Source organism: Carcharhinus amblyrhynchos, chromosome 20 (assembly GCF_965287045.1).
Source record: "Carcharhinus amblyrhynchos chromosome 20, sCarAmb.v2.hapA, whole genome shotgun sequence".
In the NCBI taxonomy this organism is placed as follows: domain Eukaryota; kingdom Metazoa; phylum Chordata; class Chondrichthyes; order Carcharhiniformes; family Carcharhinidae; genus Carcharhinus; species Carcharhinus amblyrhynchos.
Genome location: NC_137343.1, coordinates 20,302,142 through 20,324,879, shown reverse-complemented (window position 1 = coordinate 20,324,879; position 22,738 = coordinate 20,302,142).

Below are 22,738 nucleotides of genomic sequence, written 5' to 3'. Positions count from 1 at the left end.
AAATTTACAAAAAACACCTGACTTTCAGCAGCCACCTTAGCAGCTGTTATTTTAGTATTTAAATATTCGGTAGTTTTCAGCCAGTAAATACATAAAATTATATTTGACATAAAGCATGGCTTTGTAACAACTGTCTGAGCTCACGTGTGAAGAATGGCTGTTTAATGAGGTAGTGAAAGGTTACAGGTGCACATGGAACCATGAACCCCCCCAGAAAAAGTTGGTCCCTTCAGAACAACAGGAAAGCAAACAAAACATCTGAAAGGAACATTGAAAAGTTGAAGATAATGTGTCCTGCCAATGGTTTTGAAGGGGTTACTTAACAGCTGTAAAGGATTAAACCTGACTAGACCCTGATAGTCTGCATACAGAAAGACACATGTGTGAGGGGATTATGAAGCTATTTTTTTAACTGCCTTGCGGCAGCAGGGTGGCACAATGGTTAGCACTGTTATCTCACAGTGCCAGGGTACTGGGTTCAATTCCTGGCTTAGGTCACTGTCTGCCGAAACTGCACATTCACCCCATGTCTGTGTGGGTTTTCTCTGGAAGCTCCAGTTTCCTCCCACAATCTGAAAGATGTGCCGGTTAGGTGCATTGGCCAAGCTAAATTCTCCCTCAATGTACCCAAACAGGTGCTGGAGTGGGGCGACAAGGGGACTTTCACAGTAACTTCATTGCAGTGTTAACGTAAGCCAACTTGTGACAATAATAAATAAACTTACAAACTGAAACTTAAAACTTCTATACAGCAAAAGCTAGTCAGCAGTGTCCTCAGTTTCTGCACCTCAGTTAGGGGCAAAGCATTGACTCTGGTGGCATATAGTGTCATGGTTACTCTGTCAAAAGCAGGGTGGAAAGCAAGATCGAAAGCTGGTTTCTCTCATTCCCTCTGGCCTTCATTGTCTATACAATTCACACAGCACGCTGTAATAATCCTCTTCCCCCAAAAACACATGGCCATCAGCTACCCACAGCCAACATAGTTTGCCAAAAGAATCTGTGTGGCGTGCTGCTGTTTACCTTGCTAATTGAAGAGACGAAAAATAAAAGGTGTTTTAATTTGCTTTAACTGAATGTTAGGAAAGCTAGAGTGATTTGCAATCAATCACGCTGTCGTACAGGGGACTGCCCACCCACTGTGCCTGCTAATCAACAGCCTCCGCGAGATCTATTATTGATAGACTTTGGTGGAACTGCTAATTAACTCCCATATACACCGTAAGCATTGTTCCTTCATCCAGCAGGAGAAAGCAGTGGAAACGAAGCCTTACGATGGCATTGGCTTCGGGCAGGCAGAGGGGGGTTGGGCGGGGGGGGTGGCGGTTTGCAGGGATTGGATTCTTTGCTTGCCAAACTTGGAGGTACAGGAAACACTGAGGTGTAAGTGCATAATTACAATATTAACAGGAGCAACGTGCAAACAAATACATATTCCAGCTGGCCAGAGGGGCAAGGCACTCAGCCAGTGTTGACAATCTACAATTAAAACCCACATGGGTGTCCAGGCCTGCCAAAAAGCCTGATTATACCTGTTTCAAAAGTTATATTTTAGGATATGAATGAAGGTTTCTTTCCACATATGGCGCAGAATCAGATGAAGCGGGTTCCTCTAACTGTTGAGTGATGCTGGGTTCATAGAATCCTTACAGAGCAAAAGGAGGCCATTCGGCCCTGCCCCAACTACAGCCCAACCTAGGCCCTATCCCCATAACCCCACATATTGTGGGACACTAAAGGGCAATGTAGCATGGCCAATGCACCTGACCCGCGCATCTTTGGAATATGGGATGAAACCAAAGTACCCGGAGATAGGGGGAGAGTGTGCAAACTCCACACAGGCAGTGACCCAAGCCAGTAATCAAACTCTGGTCTCTAGAGCTGTGAGGCAGCAGTGCTAATCATTATGTCGCCATGGTTTTTCAGTATCTGATAGTTTTCCAGTCTAGTCACTGTTGATCTTGAAACACATTCTGCCCTCTGTAAGGTGGTGCTCTGGGAAGCAGCTGGAAATTGACTGCAGTATCGAAATGTTACGTCAACCTCACCAGCCCTATTTTCGAACACAAAGACCCCAGAAATTTGAAGTTTTAATTTATTTATTTATTAGTGTCATAGGTAGGCTTACATTAACACTGCAATGAAGTTACTGTTAAAATCCCCTAGTCACCACACTCCGGCCCCTGTTTGGGTACACTGAGGGTGAATTTAGTATGGCCAATGCACCTAACCAGCACATCTTTCGGACTGTGGGAGGAAACCCATGCAGATACGGGAAGAACATGCCAACTCTGCACAGACAGTGAGCCAGGAATTGAACCCAGGTCCCTGGCACGGTGAGGCAGGACTGCTAACCACTATGTCACAGTGATGGCATAAGTAACCTATGCTGTTATTTATATCACACTATAATCCCTTGGAGCTTTTTTACTTTTGCTGCAGACTATTCACCAATAAAGTAAACAGATCTATCTGGTCATTAACAGGTGTTCTAGTCGTCATCACAGTGCTGTTAGTGGAAATTCTCTGTGCACAAATTAGCTACTGTGTTTCCTACCTTACTACACTGACAATACTTCACAAAACACTTCATTGGTTGGGAACCACTTGGAGACATATGATGCTGATGAAAAGCACTATATAAATGCGCATCCATCTTACTTTGACAGCTCATTTTCATAACTCTGCTCCTTTGAAAGTCGCTAACAAGTGTGAGTTAGTGGAACTAAAGCCACTGTGATCATCAGTGCCACTGAGAAAGCTAAAGGCTATTAAAGAATGGAACTGGTGGGATTTCTAGTTTAAATATTGATTGTGATTTCATTTCCACTATGTTGGAAATCATAGAAATCATGTTCATTCCACACTGGGCACAGTCTTCATTTCAGGAGGCAGTAGCGCAGTGGTATTGTTGCTAGACTTGTAATCCAAAGACCTAGCACAATTGCCTGGGGACCTGTGTTCAAATCCCACCATAGCAGATGGTGAAATTTGAGTTCAGTAAAAATCTGGAATTAAAAGTCTAATGATGACTGTGAAATGGTTGTTGTAAAAAAAAAACAACTTTTTTTTAAATTCACTCATGGAACATGGACGTTGCTGACTGACCAGCATTTATTTCCCATCCTTAGTTGCCCTTGTGAAAGTGGTGGTGAGCTGCCTTCTTGAAATACTGCAGTCCACGTGTTGTGGGTTGACCCACAATATTATTTGGGAGGGAATTCACTCATGTCCTTTAGGAAAGGAAATCTGTCATCCTTGCCTGGTCTGGCCTACATGTGACTCCAAACCCAAAGCAATGTGGTTGACTCTTAAATGCCCTCAGGGCTGAACAATAAATGTTGGCCCAACCAGTGGCACCCACATTCCATGAACAACTTTAAAAAAAATTATTTAGGATCTACTGAGGGGATGAATTACTTGTTCTCCAAAAAGAATCAGTGCTCTGTTCACAGGACTCCTATTAAAATGAGATATATTTAACTTTTTTAAGATCAATATAAGAACATAAAATATTTAACATTTAGCGTGATTTCAGAAGGCACAATTGCGTTTGATCCAGAGATAAGCAATAATACAGTAAAAATGGTGTAATCCAGTTCATTTGGTCCATAATTAATTAATGTACCTTTATGTTAATTTGAGCTTTGTACGGTAAACAATACAATTATTGTTCAAAGGGGATGTCAGTTTTTTGGATTTTAAAGGGATGTTAATCCTGAGGGTTTAAAGGGGTCATCAGGGATATTACCATGTGGAGGCTAGTCTGCTGTTTCTGTAGTAAGACTGCATGCTATAGGATTGGAAATTAATTTTCTGTCTTAGATTCACAAAATACATGAACTGAAGCAGGATACCTCGATTAAGTGGCCACAGATGAATTTTAACGTAAGGAAGAAAGGGGAAAAGAAAGAGTGAATCCTGCTCCTAAGATTCAACCTTTCATATAGCTGCTAATCAGATGCCCTCAATCAAGGCGGGAACTATACTATCACTGTAAGTATTTTCTATAAAGAGACAAACAGCTCCCAATTTGTCAGTGTACAATTCTGTCAGCTGAGATAGTTCAGCATTTATTCCTGTTGATATCTTTTTGTAACTTAGTGCAAGTAATGAACATAGTGAATAATAAACCAATGCATGATATTGAAATTCCCACAGAAATTAACAAGCAAAAGATAATGAGAATAGGGAGGAAGGAATTTATTGATCAATTTGGACTGTTATATATTTCCTTATACAAAATAATTATTTGGATCAGGGCAGCATGGTGGTGCAGTGGTTAGCACTGCTGCTGCAAGAATGCCAGGGCCGTGAGTTCAGTTCTGGCCTTGGATGACTGATTGTGTGGGGTTTGCACATTCTCCTCGTGTCTGCATGGGTTTCCTCTGGGTGCCCTGGTTTCCTCCTGCAGTCCAAAAATGTGAGGGTTAAGTTTATTGGCCATGTTAAATTACCCCTTAGTGTCAGGGGAACTAGCTAGGGTAAATGCATGGGGTTATGGAGATAGGGCCTGGGTGGGATTGGTGTCAGTGCAGGCTTGATGAGTTGATTGACTTCCTTCTGCACTGTAGGCATTCTATGAGCTGTTGATGAAGGGATGTTTGTTAATTAACAAGTAACTATTAATAATAATTAGTTAACTAATCAGTCAATAACCAAATGTAAATAAAACTCAATCGGTCAATGACTAAGTCAGATAGGATAGTTTATATGTGCCTTTTGTTTCCAGGTTGTCTCAGAAGAAGAAATTGCTAATCTCAAACTGGTTTCAGCCTCTCACAGAGTCATATTTGACCCTTACCCTCAGAAAATGTAAGCTACCTCTTTAGTCCAGATCAGGAATGCACTCAAATCCTGAAGAAAATGTTACCCAGGTCATGGTGAAAGGGGAGGCAGGTCAAACACTTGATTGGTTGAAGATTGAGAAGGAGCAGCGATTAGACAGGTTGGGTGGAATTTTTAGCTGTGGTTTTGAAGTGCTGTGTGAGGCAGGGAAAGGGAGGGCTAACCCACTGGCTGCCTTGTTGTATTTTTATACACATTGAGATATAAAATGTAAAGGTGCAGGCCCCCATGACATCATGCTGACAACTTCGGTTTTTCTGAGATCAGGACATCGTTTTTAAAAGATTATTTTGAAGCTTATTTATTAGTGTCACAAGTCGGCTCACATTAACAAAAATAAATTTAAAATAAAAATGCGAACATCCCAAGGACCATAGATATAGACAAACCCCCAACCTACCAACCTCCGTCGCCACACCACAGACACAGAACACCATTTCCCATGGACACAGATCCCCCCCTTCCCCCACCCCACTCCACACCAGTGACATGTACTTCCCTGCCACAGACAAAGAAACCCCACCCCCTCCCAACATGAACATGGAACACGACTTCCCACAGACACAAACAACCACCTCCCCCCATGCCTACGGACATGGATACCCCACCCCCACCCAGACACAGAACCACCTTCACAGACTCAGAGTCCCCCACACCCCTCAAGGACACAGAAGCCCCCTCCCCCACCACAAGATCATGGAACCCATCCTTCCCCACACAGTCATGGAATCCATTCCCATGGACACAGAACCCTCTCATTGCCTGTAAACCCTCTCCTCCCCCCTCCACTCCATGGAACTTCCTCCATTGGCCTTCCTGCCTGGGCACCACCCCTTTGAACTGCCCCCATCACTGCCCATGCAATGCCAAGGATCACTGTCTGGATCCTGCTCTGGGCATGACCATATCCCTCCTGTGGGCTGTACTCACCTGTGTGCCCTCGGGATGGGTTCTGTTTGCCAGATTCCCAATTTTGAAAAGCAGTTCTAATCCATACTGATGTGATGACACACTGTTGGGCAGTGGGCGCTTGGTTGAGTGGTGGAGGTGGGCGGTAGGGGGTCGGTGGGTGGGGAGGCTCCTGCTTTGTGTGAATTTTAGAAGTAGATTTTAGACATCAGGACCAGATGAGATGTATCCAAGAACTCTGAGGGGTGTCTGAGTGGAAACTACAGAGGCACTGGCCATCATTTCCCAATCTTCTGGGGCCACATGGGTAGTGCCAGAGGACAAGAAGATTGCAAATGCTACAGCAATTTTCAGGGAAGGGTGTAAAGATAATACGCCAGTTAGTTTAACCTTGGTGATGGGGAAGCTTTTAAAAACAATGATTTGAGGTAAAATTCATAGTCAGTTGGGCAAATGCAGGATTATTAAGGAAAGTCAAATGGGTCAGGTCTGTCCTGCCAGTGGGACAGGACATACCCAGGGATGGAGATGGTTCGACCTGGGATGTTACCTGTAAGGTGTGATTCTGATTATGTTGCACTGAGGATGTTGCTGGTGGTGATTTAACCTGAGAATCACCAAACCTCAGGCATGGGGCAAGGTTGAGAAGGTGGGGGCTTTCATGAATAATCCCAGCCAGCAAGGGATTTGAACTCATCCTCTGCATCACTAATCAGCCGTCCAGCCAACTGAGCTAACCAATCTCTGACTTTTCCATAACCTGCCATGGAGGCCGATACAACCATACCATTCAAAAGGGAACTGCACCGTTAACTGAAAAGAAAAAATGTTCAGGGTTATGGGGAATAACTAAGTGAGTGGCACTAGGCAAATTGTTCTTACAGAGAATCAATGTAGACAGGATAGGCTAATAGCCTCCTGTAGTAACCATTCTATGATCCTATGGTTCTAATAGTCAATGAATAAGCAGTGACCAATACCTAAGTTTATTAATGAAGTTTACTATAAAAATTACAGTCTATGAAACCTCAACGTTTGTTCTACTATGTGTAGAAATAAATAGATGAGCCTTCATGTTGAAGACCAGTAGCATTGATGGTTGACCTGATACTAGGCTGCAGCCAAAATCTCCATCCAAGATTCCCAGGTTTATATCCCCCAGTTTTCCCTCTCACTCTTGCTCCCTACAGAAAGTTTCGAATCAGTGTGTGTTTCTCAGGTTTAGGCGGCTGAGATCAGGAACTCAGTAGTGTGTAAGATCATTGGCTCTTTGTATGCAGCTTCTCATCAGTGCAATGCTTCAACCTGATCCAACACTGCACTACACTGGACATTCCTTCAGATGTATTGAGAACCAAGGAATAAAACTTTAACTCATCTATCTCCTACTTTCACTTTCAGACTTTATCAAAAGTACCACACACCAGATTCTCAATTTCAAATTAATAGAGCTCTGATGAAGGGTCATCTAGCCTTGAAGTGCTGACTCTACTCTCTCTCCACAGATGCTGTCAGACCTGCTGGGACTTTCCTGCATTTTTATGTTTCTCTTTTGCTTTTATCAATAGAGGCTTCTCCAGCGGTGGAGAAGGGGAAGGGATGGGTGGTGTCTGAGATAAGATCTTCGAAGCTACCATTACATATCTCATTGCTAGGCATTTCAGAGTGATATTTGAGGAGGAATTAAGGTATCTTCATCATGTGTGTTAGCAGAAAGCTAAATTTACTACTTTTAGACACGTGCATTGGTAGTTGCAGCTCCTGCTCTGCTGTGGCAGTTTGGACTGCAGCAAGCTGTTAGGGTGAATGTAAGCTGAATTAAGTCGAACCACTCTGCCTTGGGGCAATCCATAAGGAAGAGGTGATCAGACCAAAGGTCCTTTTTGGATACAGCCAAGCCTTTCCCGCGTGGACCACCCTACTGAAGGTACAATCAGTTGACGAAGCAAACAGTTGGAAAGTTCCATTCGGAGAGAAGCTGTCCAATTAGAAACAGATGGACGGACAATGGCAGCACGTGAGAGACAGAGATAGACAAAAGGGACAGACAGAGAGAAGGGCACAGACAATAAGAGACCTTCCTATTGGCTATCACTGCCCCATGATTTACAATAGGAGGCAAACTGGAGCAGTCTGGAGCAAATCTCCTTTTGAGCTTGTCTTCCCATTGGGAAATGCTCTCCCTTTGTACAGTGTAACCACACGACTGAGATCAGATACTCAACACTTGGGGATTCGCAGGATTGAAAATGCATTCTGTCTCTCCACAGCACATCGCAAACCCAATCTGTCAGCCTTTGAATTCAACACGTGAACCAGGGCAACAGTCTTGTTTTATTTACGTCGAGTTCCAGATTTGTTACTGGTAAAATGGCAAATAGCTGTAATGTCCTTTAAGGTAGCCTGCTCCTTTAATTGGAGCAATTGGATACGGGAATGAATTGCTTGCCCCAGGGATTTACCCAGTATAAAAAAATCTTAATTCATACACAATGCTATGCAGCAGATTAAAGCAAAATAATTAAATTATATACTATTGGATTCTGTGGCATATTGAGCCCACAGTCAATAATGTTTTAACAAACCTGTAGAGGCTGATTATCCTGACGGGGGTCATTTATTTCATAAAGCATTTCTTGCAGAGTTGCTATATTTAACACTCACAGTCACAGGGTTCTTGCTAATGTCTTTTTTTAGACCTACTCATGCCACAGCTGCTGATCCCAAGTGAATTTAAACAACTAGCCAACTGGGAATTGGGAATTAGACTGGGCACTTGCTTGACCTCCAGGACGCGGGCTCCCACTGAGCTGCGACTGATAGGATTAAAGCCTGCTCTTGTTTTTAGTTACAAAGATTATTACGTGCAGTGAGTTTGGGGGCCCTCCCACTGCAGAAAGACTTGCATTTATATAGTGCCTTTAACCACAGAATATGTATTTGTTATTCATGGGTGGCGCTGGCTGGCCACCATTCAGTGCCAATCCCTCGTTACCCTTGGAGGGCAGTTGAGAGTTAATCACATTGCTGTGGGTCTGGAGTCACATGTAGGCCAGACTAGGTGAGGAGGGCAGATTTCCTTTCCTAAACGACATTAGTGAAACAGATGGGCTTCACAGTCATCAGTAGATTCTTAACTCCAGATATATTTTATTGAATTCAAATTCCACCATCCATCTGCTATGGTGGGATTGGAACCTGGGTGCCAGAAACATTAGATGACTTTCTGGATTAATAGTTCAGCAATAATACCACTAGTCCATCACCTTCCCCAAAGGAAAGAAGTGCTTTCGAGTCACTCAAGAAGATTTGGAGTGTAGTCATAGAATCATAGAATCCTACACTACAGAAGGAGGCCATTCAGCCCATCGAGGCTGCACTGACCACAATCCCACCAGGCCCTATCCCCATAACCCCATGCATTTACCCTAACCAATCCACCTGACACTAAGGAGCAATTTAGCATGGCCAATCCACTTAACTCACATATCTTTGGACTGTGGCAGGAAACTGGAGCATCCAGAAGAAACTCACGCAGACATGGGGAGGATGTGCAGACTCCATACAAGCAGTGATCCAAGGCTGGAATCAAACCCAGGTCTCTGACACTGTAAGGCAGCAGTGCTAACCACTGTGCCACCATGCCTCCCTAGTCATGTTGTAATGTTGGAAGTGCAGCAGCCAATTTGAACACAGCATCATTTGTTTCTGTGAAGTTGTTTTGGGAGATAAATATTAGCCAGGAGAGCAGGCTCAACCCCCCCTGCTCTTCTTTACTTCCTCTTTGTCCACCTGTGAGGGTTGATGCGGACTCAATTTAACACCTCATCCAGGAGACATCACCTCTGGCAGTACTGTACTAGAGTGTCAATCTTGATTTCTCTGCTCAAATCCTGGAATGGAACTTAAAGCCTCAACTTTCTGACATTGAGGTGAGTGTGCTATCAACTGTGCCATAGCTGAGGCAAGACCAGGGGGCATGGATCCCCAGAATGAAATTACCCTCAATCAAGGTAACAGCAGATTTATCCTTAATAATTTGTTAAATAAGAGTCTTCAATCGATACCAGTAAGCAGTTTGGCAAATGCACCAAAATAAAAACAAGTTGCCGCCAAAAAGTGCTATGTTTCCTTTAGATCTTTTATATTTTTCCTTTAGATCTTGGGCAGAATTTTACAGCCTCGTTGGTTCCAAAACTGTAAAATCTGCGCCCGAGGTCAATGGACCTTTCCATGGTCCACCTCTCACCCGCTCCGATTCCTGCGGTGAGCAGTGGAGGGTAAAATTCCAGCCCTTGAATTTTAGCTCACTGTCCAGAAAATAGCATTCAACAAAGATAGTAAGCTAGAGTTCAAGCTGAAATCGGATGTGAGACACTTTCAGAAGTCTTTTCAGTGTGTCTGATGACCATACAATTCAGAACTGATAGGGACATGTGCTATGGACAAACATAGTGCTGAGAAGTTGCCCATCCAACAAAGCTCTTGCCTAATGTTACAGTCCATCTTTTGTTAAATAAGGTCTTTGAGATCATACAAACAAGCTGCCTCTTGACTTGGTTAGGCCATTCTTCAGAACAAATATTAATCTGTAAGGTGTATCCTTTTATGACTGGCACATGCGATGTCTATCAGAGATGGTCTTTCTGAGATCATTGCAATGAAACCTGCATTACAATCCAATCCTTGTTTATGTTGGGGAGATGGTGGCATAGTGGGATTGCCACTGAACTATTCCAGAAACCCAGGGTAATGTTCTGGGGACTTGAGTTCACATCCAACCACAGCAGATGGTGAAATGTGAATTCAGTAAAACTGTGGAATTGGAAGTCTAATGATGACTGCGAATGATGTGGAGATGCTGGCGTTGGGCTGGGGTGGGCACTGTGAGACTTCTTATGCCTATGAAAGCATTGTTGATCAATCTGAAAGCCCACCTGATTCACTAATGTTCTTTAGGGAAGTTACCTGGTCTGACCTACAAGTGATTCTTAAATGGTCACTCAAATCAAAGGCAATGAGGGATGGGCAATAAATGCCAGCCCACGTCTTATGAATTAATTAAATCCAACCTGTTAAAGAAATGCTGCTTGAATGCAGATGCTTTATTGAGGATTTCCAAACAATGAAGCACAGGGCAGAAGCAGCAGGAGTGTTTCCTGCAGACCTCATCATCATCATTCTTCTGTCAATATTAAAAAAGACCATCTTCATTTGCCATCCAGGCCTTTTGAAGACGCAAATGTAGCTGATGAGCCCTGTTGCAGCTCAGAAAGTTCTAGTGTAGTGAGGACGGGGCAGTGGGGCTGACAGGAAGTTGGTGGCACTGGACTCATGTTTTTTATGTGCCTTGCACTTGTTTTGGGCTGACACTATCTGTGACTCTTCGTACGCTGATACACGTTTGGCAATTACACACCTCCAGGCTGAGCATTCCTGGGCAAGTGTCTTCCATGATGCAGTGTCAATTTTAAAGTCCTTGAGGGAGGCTTTTCAGCATTTCTTCTAGCCATAAGAACATAAGAACGTAAGAAATAGGAGCAGGAGTAGGCCATCTAGCCCTTCGAGCCTGCCCCGCCATTCAATAAGATCATGGCTGATCTGTCGCTGCTCAGTTCCACTTTCCCGCCCTCTCCCCATAACCCTTAATCCCCTCTCTTATCAAGAACCCATCAACCCGCGTCTTAAAAATATTTAGCGAGGCAGCCTCCACCACTTCAACGGGCAGAGAATTCCAGAGATTCACCACCCTTTGAGTGAAGAAGTTCCTCTTCAACTCCGTTCTAAACCGCCCCCCTTTTATCTTGAGGCTGTATGCTCCATTCTGCAGGTCAATGTAGAAGATTCACTCAGGGAGCCAGTTGTCAGGCATTCTGGTGACATGTTGGAGCGGTTTTTGGCATGAGGTTGTGAAGATGCTGACCATGCCAGTTCTCCTGAGGACCACTGTACCTGGGACTTTGTCTTGCCACTTGATATTGAGGACCCTGCATACTCAGCAAAGGTGAAAGCGATTGACTTTCTTTACATGTTGCTGATGGACAGTCCAGGTCTCACTCACATAGAGTACAGAGGACAACTGCTCTGAAGACTTGAGCTTGGTTTTTAGGTCCACCTCTCTTTATTCCCAAACTGAATTGCAAAGTCTTCCAAAGGACACACTGATCCTGGTCCCATCATCAACATGAGCACTGCTTAGGTCGGTGTACTTGTCCACAGGGGTCAGCTTCTGGTTGTTTATTCTTACTATTGGCTCTTAATAGAGCTTTCCTGGAGCAGGTTGGAACATGACTTCAATCTTTGTGCTGATGGTGAGACCAAATTTATAACAGGTTCATAATGTGCTGCATGTCTACCTCACTCCCAATGTTTATCTTCAGCAAAAAGAAAGTCACACTGTGTATCAGCAAGGACCTTGATCTTAGCCTGGAGGTGTCACAGGTTGAACAGCTTGCTGTCTATTTGGTAGTTGGTGACTATGCCTGTGTCATCACCCTAGAAGACGTCAGTCAATATGGTTGAGAACATGATACTAAAGGGGGCCAGCACCGGTTTACAGTCCTGTTTCACTGCTTTGGTAACAGGAAAGGGGCTGAAGTCTCATTGCCATCAGGGATGTGAGCCTACATGCCATCATGGACTCTCAAACCATCTGAATGAATTTGTCAAGACTCCCAAGCTTGCTAATAATCTTCCAAAGCCCTTTACGGCTGACACCATCAAAGGCTTTGGATAGGTTGATAAATGTGTTTCGGTCAGCATTTAGTTCCTGGCACTTCTCCTGCAGCTGGCGAGCAAAAAGAACCATGTTGATGATTCCCAACCTTTTCTAAAACCACACAGACTCTCCTGTAGTGGACCTTGCTCAAGATGTAATAAGAGACACTTTAGAAGAATTCTGACAAGGATTTTTCCAGTAAGAAGTCTCACAACACCAGGTTAAAGTTAAACAGATTTATTTGGTGGCAAACACATTTGCTACCAAATAAACCTGTTGGACTTTAACCTGGTGTTGTGAGACTTCTTACTGTGTTTACCCCAGTCCAATGCTGGCATCTCCACATCAAGGATTTTTCCAGCAATGGACAGGAGAAATATCCTCTGTGATTGTCACAAGCTGGCGGTTGCTTTCATGTTTGTAGATGTGAACAGTGAAGGTGTCTTTGAAATCTTTGTAGAAGTACCTCTTTGTCCCACATGGGTTGGAAGAGCTGGGCTGAGCTTTCGGTAGCTGAGATCCAACATATTTATCAATCTCCGCTGGAATCTGATCAGCTCCATGCACTTTGTCATTTGATCATTGCTCTGGGCAGCACAGTGGCACACTGGTTAGCACTGCTGCCTCACAGAGCCAGAGACCAGGTTCAATTCCAGCCTCGGATCACTGTCTATGTGGAGCTTGCACGTTCTCCCCATGTCTGCATGGGTTACCTTCAGGTGTTCTGGTTTCCTCCCACGCTCCAAAGATGTATTGGTTAGGTTGATTGGCCATACTGAATTAACCCTAGTGTCAAGGGGATTGACAGGGTAAATATATTGGGTTTCGGGAATAGGCTCTGGATGGGAATGTGGTCAGTACAAATCTGATAAGCTGAAAGGCCTCCTCCTGTACTGTAGGGATTCTATGATTCTACAGTTTTCTCTGTTTCCCTGCAGTGTGGGTGGAGTGCCTAGGGCAGAGTTGGTGTCAACCTATTTATAACATAACCATTGATGTGAAATGGTCTGTTTGAGGAAGTTATTGAAATGCACAACCCTCCAACTATGCCCCCCCACAACCCCAATAGACCTACATGCTCTCGCCAGTTGTTGTATTGCTTGCCTGACAAGCTTCTCTTCTGTAAATCAGATTGGCTGCACACAGAAAACCAAAGGCAAACCTTTAAAGAGAATTTGCTGTTAAGATCCCCACGTTCCGGGATTTTCCAACCACAGAAAATTCCCATCCTGCTCAGAACACATTTCCAAGCTAAAATGCAGACATTAAGTTCTGTTCCATAGAATCCCTACAGTACAGAAGGAAGCCATTTGGCTCATCGAGTCTGTACCCACGCAGGCCCTATTCACGTCATCCCACACATTTACCCTGCTAATCCCCTGATACTAGGGTCAATTAAGCATGGCCAATCAACCTAACCCACACATCTTTGGACTGTGGGAGGAAACTGGAGCACCTGGTCGAAACCCACGCAGTCACAGGGAGAATATGCAAACTCCACACAGTCACCCGAGATCGGAATTGAACCTGAGTTCCTGGCACTGTGAGGCAGCAGTGCTGACCACTCTGCCAGGGCCCATGTTGTTGGTTTCCAATCAGCAATCAAAACAAGGCTAACAGAACACAAAGGGTGTCTAAGCATTGCCAAGCATGTTCACCTTTTTCTTCACCCAAAAGAACATCAAAAGGTCTCTAATACTGAATTTCCCTGTGACAGAATTACAAACCATGTTTGGCATAAAGATTAGCTCCATTGCAATCTGGGCCACAGTCTTGCCAAAGATCACAGCCAAGATTGGACACAGCTTCAGCTTGCATTAAGGATGATTAATGAATATTTGGTACCATCTGAAGCTGCAGCACCAAAGAGAGATGACAGATTAGTCCTATTGCCAAAAACATTTGTGTGGCCCACAATACATTTATACTACTTTTTTTTATTCATTCATAGGACATGGACGTTTCTGGCTAGCTGGCATTTATTGCCCATCCCTAGTTGCCTGAGGGTAGTTGAGAGTCAGCCACATTACTGTGGCTCTGGAGTAGCATTTGGGCCAGTCAGAGTAAGGACAGTAGATTTCTTTCCCTAAAGGACATTAGTGAACTAGGTATTTTTTTCCCAAAAATCAACACTGGTTTTCATGATCATCAGGAGTTTCTTCAAAGAAATCATTGGAACCTTACAGTGCAGAAAGAGGCCATTCAGCCCATCGAGTCTGCACCGACCACAATCCTACCCAAGCCCTATCCCCATGTATTACAAATACCAACTAATCCCTCTAACCTACACAACCCAGGACACTACGGGGCAATTTAGCATGGCCAATTAACCTAACCTACACATCTTTGGACTGTGGGCGGAAACCAGAGCACCTGGAGGAAACCCACGCAGACACAGGGAGAATGTGCAAACTCCACACAGACAGTGACCCAAGCTGGGAAGGAGCTGTGCTAACCACTGTGCTAGCGTTCTTAATTCCAGATTTTTTTTTAATTCAAATGCCACCATCTGCCATGGTGGGGTTCAAACCCAGGTCCCCAGAACATTAGTTGAGTCTCTGGATTAATAGTCTAGCAATAATACCACTCGGCCGTCACCTTCCCTCATCGCTTACATATTACATAAAACTACATAGAATGGTGGATTCAGAAATAGGCCATTTGACCCAACTGGCCCTTGCCTTTGTTTATCCTCCAGAGGATTTGACTCTCCCACACCCTTTCATTGAACCCTATCAAGATAAATTCTTACTAGCCTTTTTCTCTATTCTGTAAATAGTTATCAAAAAGATCTAATTTCTATGAATGCGACTTTTTTCTGTACCTACGAATAAGTGTCATTGCCGTTTATTGTAGTTCATGTGAGACACATGAGATATTTCAGAGAGGTGTGATAAAATGATATAAATGCAAATCTTTCTCATGATTTCCAATACCCCTAGTTACCTTTTGATTTGATTTGTTATTGTCACATGTATTAACATACAATGAAAAGTATTGTTTCTTGCACTCTATACAGACAAACCATACCGTTCATAGAGAAGAAAACGAGAGAGTGCAGAATGTAGTGTTACAGTCACAGCTAGGTTGTAGAGAAAGATCAACTTAATGCGAGGTAGGCCCATTCAAAAGTCTGACAGCAGCAGGGAAGAAGCTGTCCTAGAGTTAGTTGGTCCGTGACCTCGGACTTTTGGATCTTTTTCCCGAAGGAAGACGGTGGAAGAGAGAATATCCAGGGTGCGCAGAGTGTTTAGTTATGCTGGCTGCTTTGCCGAGTTCAGACAGAGTCAATGGATGGTTTGTGTGATGGATTGGACTATCCAGGCTAAACTCAATAATGTGCAGCCTCAATATTCTGCTTAACCTGAGCTTCCCATGATATGTCCTCATCATCTTCAAGACAATCTATTTTTAATTTTTACCAAGGCCTTGCTTCTCCATACTTCAGACTGCACCCTCCAGCCTCATTTGCAACCCCAGTTCTGTCCTCACCAATCTTTGTACCTCAGCTTCCATCTGCTTTGGCCGTACACTTGGAACATTCTGCCTAATTTCCATTGCATTATTACCTCTCTCTCCTACTTATAAATTCTCTTCAAGACCCATACGTTTGACCAAACATTTCAGTTTGCTTCTCCAAATACTTTCACTCAGTATTTACTCCGATACAAATGCTGTATAAACACTAAGATAAACACAAAATACTATGGATGCTTAAACCTGAAACAGAAACAGGAAAATGCTGGAAAATCTCAACAGGTTTGACAACATCTGTGGAACAAGAATAGAGAACTCGAAACATTGCCCTATTCTCTCTCCACAGATGCTGTCAGACCTGCTGAGATTTTCCAGCATTTTTCTGTTTTTGCTATATAAACACTTACTGCTGTTGTCTCTAAATTAATGGATCTATTCTACATTAACGAATAGCTCCTCTCTCTCTCTTTCCCTTTCACTTTCTTTTGTCTCTGTCAATATACAAATCGACATTCCTGAGAAATTTCAATTATAACTGCCCACTCCTTTCCGTCCAGTTCCTTATTTCGCCTGCCAAGAGGTTTACTCTTCTCTCTTCAGAGGTTGGCTTCCCACTTTTCCAAAATACAAATTTAATGTTCCTTTTTTTGCAGTGACCATAGTCAAATCAAGACACCCAATTGTGTGAGTCTTTGCTGTCCAACAATTAATGCAATCTGGTTCAAAAGGTGGGAATGAAAGAAAAACAGCAAAACTCAGCACACCAATCCTTTTAAACATCTAAAAGCCTCAAAATTGGTATAAGTGGTTAACTGTTAACTGGGGAAGCAACTAAAATTAATTAGAGTGCCTTAAGAGAGAGTGAGTGTAACTAAATGGCTGACAAAATCAGGCTCCCTAATTCAGCATTGTAACTGACTCCCTGATGTTAAATGGTACCTGGAAGGGCCCAGGGTTAATAAAAAAGTTGAATACAATGAAGCCTGTTGTTGGCACTGGTACTGTGGTGCAAACAGTTGATTGTTCCTGAAAGTCTACATGTACCAAATCATAAATCTGAGCCACTGCCTCTCCAGCAGGCCACTTCTATGGGTGGCATAGCAGCACAGTGGTTAGCACTGCTTGGGTCACTGTCTGTATGAAGTTTGCACATTCTCCCTGTGTCCGCATGGGTTTCCTCCTGATGCTCCTATTTCCACCACAGTCCAAAGATGTGCGGGTTAGCTGGATTGGCCATGTTAAATTGCCCCTTAGTGTCCGGGGACCCAGCTAGCATAAATGCATGGGGGTATAGGGATAGGGCTTGGGTGGGATTATGGTTGGTACAGACTCGATGGCCTTCATCTGCACTGTATGATTCTATGATCCTGTTCTATGATTCTACTGTTTCTCCAGGTAGCTCCATCAGTTGTACATTTCTTGTGCACTGTGCACTAAGCTACCTTTTCCCTAACTCCTTACAGTACGTTGAGATAACTGGAAATAATGGTTACATCAGTACTTCAGCCTCAAAGAAACAATTCTGTTATTCACTTCTTTCACTGCTGTGTTTAAATTTGAAAATGATAAAATCATTGAAACACAGACGGAGGAGGCTATTTGGAACATCCTGTCCATACTGGGCTTTGGAAGAACTGGCAAGCTCAGTTCCACACATCCACGTTCTGTCCATAAACCTGTAAATAGTTTATCCTCGAGTATCTGTCAAATCCCTTTCAAAAATTATCAATGGAATCAGCTTCCACCATCTTTTCAGGTTGCAGATCCTGACAATTCTCTGAGTGATAAAGATCTTCATCTTCCCTCACAATCTTTTCCCACGATTTTCAATCTATGACCTCTCAATATTTACCGGCTTGACAGAGGAAATTTTTCTCTCTCGCTTTCTCTTTGCTGTATCAAAATCTCTCACCGTCTTCAAAACCTCTATTCAGTGACCTCTTCGCACCCTCTGCCCCATCCTAACTTCTTCAGTCCTCTTTGGAGAGAAATCTCCTCATTTCTTTCTGCCACTAACTCACAATCTGAGTGAACAAGGAACAAAGAAAAGAAAATTACAGCACAGGAACGAGTTCTTTGGCCCTCCAAGCCTGTACCGACCATGCTGCCTGACTAAACTAAAACCTTTTGTCCTTCTGGGGACCATAACTCTCTGTTCCGATCCTATTCATGTATTTGTCAAGACGCCTCTTAAAACTCACTGTCGTATCTGCTTCCACTACCTCCCCCAGCAGTGAGTTCCAGGCACCCAGCACTTTCTGTGTAAAAAACTTACCTCATACATCTGCTTTTAATCTTGCCACTTGCACCTTAAACCTATGTCCCCTAGTAATTAACTCTTCCACCCTGGGAAAAAGCTTCTGACTATCCACTCTGTCCATGCCCCTCATAATCTTGTAGTTTTCTATCAGGTCACCCCTCAAGCTCCATCATTCCAGTGAGAACAAACCAAGTTTCTCCAACTTCTCCTCATAGAAGAGGAAAATTTACATAATCATCCTTTCTTTACTTTTCATGCAAAACCAAGGGTGGGATTTTCTGGCCTTTTCCACCAGCGGAATCTTCCAGTCTCACTGAAGTTGATCCCCGCCGTGGGTTCCTGGCAGTGGGACAGGCTAGCCACGCAAATTGCCATTGACTTCGGTGGGACTGGAAGATCCCGCTGGCAACCAATGGTAAGCCACCTCTGCTGCAGGAAAACCTGCTGCAGGGGGTCTGGAATTCCCAGCCTAAGTTTTTTTTTTCCCTTCTAAAGAATCTACAAGGAAAGTTCCATGTTCTTTCATTTATGAACACATTTCAACATTTGACATGGACTTCATTGATTTCAGAAGCTGGTTCATCGCCACATTCTCAAGGCCAATTAGAGATGGGCAAAAAATGCTGGTCCAGCTGTTAATACCCACATCCTATGAAAGAATAAAATAAAACATTGGAACAAGACTTCTAAGTACCTGTTTGCCTGCTTCCTGACATTATATTTGGGTGCCATATTGAAAAGGTGCCCAACATCATTGAAGAAAGTAGATGGATCTCCAGGAACACCTGGAGGCTGATGGTGTTGGAAGATGCAGCTGATGAGGTGCTACCCCCATCGACTAGTGGGGGTCCAGGGTCCAGGGTCCAGAATCATTGATGGACTCTATCCCGAACTCCAGAGGAAGCCGCAGGCAGTGTTCAGGTGAATCCAAACTTCTGCATGCCATGTTGTTACCAACATGTTCTGGATGGGTGGGTTTTTCTGCTGGTGCCATTGAGACTTGAACATGGAGGGATGATTCTGGTCCAGCTTTCACCTGGATCCCTTTAACGGGATGCAAATTAGTTTCATCCCTGCCACCAGTGGGTTTCCTAATCCACTGTGACGCCAGTGGAAGATCCCATAGGTAATTCACGCTGGCATAAGACTAATTTTTGAACACCCCGGCAAATTCTCCCTCTCCTGCCATTGAACCCGCCAGTAGGGGCCTGTGAGAATTTCATCCTTTGTCGCATGTCAGAGAAAGCCTGTCCAATAATCCAGCACTCACTCAATACTCTAACCAGTGTCAGCTTTGATTTTTATGCCCAAGTCCTGGAATGGGGCTTGAACCCAAGACTTTGTGCCCCAGAGGCAAGAGTGCTACCAATTGAACCACAGTTGTACCCTCTGGGCGGGATATTTTGGCCACACTCGCATCAAAACTAGAAAATTCTGCTCGAGGTCAACAAATCTTTCAATGGTCCACCCCCCCGAACATCCCCCACGCCCCCGGTTGCTCTGATTCCCGTGGCGGGTGCGATGGAAAAATTCCACCAACAGTCTCTTATTCTGCACCTATCATTCCCTCTCTGCAGCTATCAGCTTGCACCTCTATATTTATCTATTTTGTCTGTCTGTCGCTTTCTGTGTTTATTCATTCTTTTGTTTTGCTCAGCATTATAATTCAATATCTATACATTCCCTGTCTTCTTAATTTTTCTCTATCCATTATCTCTGTATCTGTGCCCTTTCTCTCTGCTGTTTGTTCTCCCTACTAATTGTAAACTTTTGCTCTCTTTCTAACTTCAGATAATCTTTAATTATGGTCCTCTTCTATTACAAAATGAATATATATGTTCCAAAAGAAATAGAGCTGCATCCTCTCCTCCTGTAGCAAAATAAATCTTTTTCCTGTTCCGTGATGTAGGTTCATGCCTGCCAAAGAACTATTGTAACATATGGACTGCATCCCTATTGCATTTTGCCATGTACAACAACTGGTGTATCATATAGTTGTCACGCCATACAGTGCAGTATAATAACCTATATAGTGCCATCTTGCTGTCTTTTTGAGTGCTTCACTGTCCCCATAGAGGAACAAGGCTATGAATTTGTGTTGTTCGATAGGGAGTGAGACTGGCTAAAATCCCCCACACAAGATGTGAATACAGCCACCAACATCATAGTCACTCCCACTTCACATCAGCCTGGGCAATGAATACAAACTCATGTTTATTAATGAGGACAGACCACACACAAAATACCATTTTTTTTTCCTCTCTTTTCGGATTTCTAAAGCACGACCTGGTCTGCACGCAGGGGACTTAGAAGAGGGAAGCAATAAATTTTAATACGATTGCAATCTCAATGGGTTTTTGTTTTTGGAAAGAGTCAGAGCTGCACTCTTCTTTCAGTGGGATTTAATGGAGCTCACTCATACAGTGTCCCATCAACGCGTAATCTCCCCCCCCACAGCATGAAAAGTCCCTTCCCGCAACTGTCCAGATCACAGCTGGCTGCCTTCCAGCTTTGTGCAGTCCATCCAGCTCAAGAAATTCCAGGTCCTTTTGGTCGGCCTACATGCATCTCTTTACCCCATCATCAGTTTCTTTGACTTTCAGTGAAGTTTTCTTTTTTTAAATTACGCTGAGAGATGTACAGGAACATTTTGCAATTGGAGGCGTCCGGTTGAAATGCTCCCAGATGAGGTATACATGAGTCAGATGTAGAGTGAATCTTCTTCTACATTACAGCATCTGGTGATTCAAGATCAAGCACAACATGGTTAAATGCTGAAGAAATCTTGCTGATGTATCAGCCTGCCTTGGAAAAGCACAAGTGAGGTGTAAAGTAAAACCGCAAGGTACCGACAGTCAGGCACAGCTTTATTGAAACTGAAATAAATCTCCTGCGGTGTCCTACCAAGCACTCTCAGTTTGAGAGACTGAACCTTCATGTATATTCTCAGCAGTAAGCCACAGTCCTCTGTTAAAAGAGGACCCATTGTGTACCAATTTGACATTGTTCCATTTCCTCCTGTAACCTCCCTGAGATTATGAAAGTGATTATTAATTTTGTGTCAATTTGCTCTGAGTCTTGCTAGAGATTGTTTCACCAGGCTAGGATCTCACTAAAGTGGCCTATTTTTCTGGTGTAAATGTGAAACTGGGGAACTAGATGCTTGGTCCCACTGATCTTCTACCTCACACCCACCATAACTAGATAAAAGTTACAGCGGCTGGGAACACTGTGGAGTATTCGCAAGGTGTAGAGTATCGCAGATAGCACATCTAGAGAGGTGCTCACATCGCAGGCTCAAATTCCACAGATTAGGTTCGGGGTCACTTTCTGGAGAATATCTCACAAACATATCTCCGCAGCAGTTGGGGGCAGGGAGACCCACTCAGTCTCAGCCAGATGATGAGCCTCTGGAAGCAGTTGTCAGCTCACTGGTGGAGATGCAAAGGCAGGCTGCGGAACATCAGGCAGAGTTCCATGAGTTTCTCGGCAGTCGAGAATGCACGATGAAGAAGTCGTCCACGTTCCGTCTGATCTTGTGGCTCTAACACATGAATGCCTCAAGGTCATCATGGGAAGGTTGGCAACCACCATGGGGACATTGGTCCAGCAGGTGTTGCCAGATTTCCACTCAGCCCTGCACACCATGGTGTTATGATTCAACTTAGAAACTCCGAAGTGTTTTATGAAACCCCCCTGAATCATAAGTTTTGCATCTTGAATTTGTCTAGGAAAAGCATAAGATGTTTCACTTCAGGTATGATTCAAGTGATTCAGTAGGGAGCTTTACTCAAACAGAGGTAATTTAAGAGTATAGTTAACGTGCATAGTAAGAAAATTAACAAAGACTTTATCAATTACAAACAAAAAACCAAACAACCATTACAATGAACTCTAAATGAATATCTTTACTGTGTTCCAATTAAAACAAAAATCCAATAAATGAAACCCTTGCAACAGGTTTATCACAACACAAGCTAAAGCTCACTGAATACTGGAATCCAGTTCCCTGGGTTGAATGCTGATTTCAAATGATCTTGAAAACTCAAAGCAGCTTGTAGTCTCCAGCTCCCCCAAAACACCAAAATACAGATTCTTTACTGTAGTATAGCAAACAAGATGTGCTTTCAGCTAACTGGTAAAACTTTCAAAACAAAAACAGAGAGAGTAAACTCCTTTCAGCTATGCTTCTAACACTGAAACTAAAAACAACCCCTGTCACCTGACTGGCACACGGTTTTTCTTTCCCTCCCAACAATGACACCACATAAGGCTATGAGTTGAGAAACACTGACCATAAGAGTTGCAGAGATCATGATTTAAAAAAAAACTCTTAAAGGAACACTAACCTCACAGTGGTCACACTCTCCTTGGGCATCATTAGGATGTAAGCAACATGGGGATATTGACCTTCATCCAGGTGCTCCATCTCTTGCCTTCCATTGTTCCTCTTCTACCTCCTTGTCCCACTCCACTGCCTGCTATTGTGCCCCCTTCCCCACCTCTGCCCATTGCACTACACTTCT